This window comes from Pteropus vampyrus, unplaced genomic scaffold (genome assembly GCF_000151845.1).
Source record: "Pteropus vampyrus isolate Shadow unplaced genomic scaffold, Pvam_2.0 Scaffold18, whole genome shotgun sequence".
NCBI lineage: Eukaryota > Metazoa > Chordata > Mammalia > Chiroptera > Pteropodidae > Pteropus > Pteropus vampyrus.
Genome location: NW_011888799.1, coordinates 9,780,799 through 9,782,292, shown reverse-complemented (window position 1 = coordinate 9,782,292; position 1,494 = coordinate 9,780,799). Strand labels below are relative to the sequence as shown.

Below are 1,494 nucleotides of genomic sequence, written 5' to 3'. Positions count from 1 at the left end.
TTTTTTTACTGCAATGAAAATTTTATTTTATATATCACTAGCCCTGAATTTTTGTTTTTAGTTATTATATAAATGCTGCCTGGTGCCATTATCCACGTAGCATGACCATTTTATGTCTACAATTCATTTCTATATTTACATAAATATATCTATCAGTGAAGATTTAACATTGAGATGTAATCTAACATCTATACTATCTGATGTTTTTCAGACAGCAATGTAGAAGAGATGTATTTTTAATTGCCTATTCATTTGAGTCACCTTATGTAAAAAATAAATCAATAGTTTAAATGCTCTAAGTCTCTAAAGGAGATTTTCAAATGCACTTATAGAAATGGTTGCAGACAGTAAGATTTTTCAGAAACATCTTCCATGTCCACATCTTGTTGTAATTTCTGTACCATTTTGTTTTCCAGCTGCTTTCCTTTGTATGCAAAAGGGGCCTGGGTGAGAAATTTTGCTTGAGTTTTTTGATGTCTTGAACTTTCTATAGTTCTTTATTTTTCTTCAAACTGTTCCTTGTAAACTTAGTTTGGCATTTGTTTGATCTCTTCGTCTCTCTTAATTGCATCAATAGTTTTATTCCACAGCTCTTGCTAGTATTTGACAGGTTCATTTTTATGTTTTTTAAATTCAGATGAATTACCCTCTGTCATCTCTTTATCAGCTGCTTTATGGAATGCTTTGGTCCACTTGACCTTGCAAGGATTATGCTTCTTTTTAAAGTTTTTATGACACCTGGATTTATAGAACCTGTACACCTACAATCGTTATAGATGGACATGATGCTGTGGCCAGTGTACATGGGCCCCAAGCAGAAATAACACTTGTTGATGAGCATGTTGAACCCATATGGGGATTTACAGCCCAAACATCGAGCTTGAGAAAGAAAACATAAATGTCTTGAAGAAAAAAAATACCTCTGTCTACTCTCATTCCAGTAAACCTAATGCTTCCAAAAGTCACATTGCACACCACCAAGAAGATGTAGTAAACTTATTCTGAATGTTGTAGTTGTGAATACAGTCTCAATTAAATTAAAAGACATCTGGAGATAGTCAGTGATCCTAGTCAACTGGTAAGTTAAAGAGTTAAATGTTCCTGAAATGAACTGTGCACTGGGAATGTTATTGAAATGCAGATTATGAGTCAGCAGTTAAGGAGGAGGCAGATGAGATTCTGGGTTTCTTAGTGTCCAGGTGATGCTGATGTGGCTGGCTCACCCATAAGGGAGTCCAAGATCCTCTACAGAGCTGGCAGGAGAATGCAAAATAACAATATTAACTTTGTTCAATGAGGTAAAGTATAATGGAAAACTATAAAGCTCCAGACACAGGCCACATATTGTATTAATATTTCCTTGTTTCATTTTAGTCCCTGGACTGTGTATCTATCTACCTGGCAGGCATGACACTCCACAGACAACAATGAAAAACAAAGGCTCATTCTTACCCCAAATCCACCTGTCTCCTATCTAAAAACATACCACCCACT

The 1,494-nt window shown here is 35.4% G+C and overlaps 1 pseudogene; it reads right to left on the bottom strand.

The window, feature by feature from the left end:
* Positions 1–318: 318 nt before the first annotated feature.
* LOC105288573 lies at positions 319–841 on the bottom strand (annotated as a pseudogene).
* Between the last annotated feature and the right edge of the window lie 653 nt (positions 842–1,494).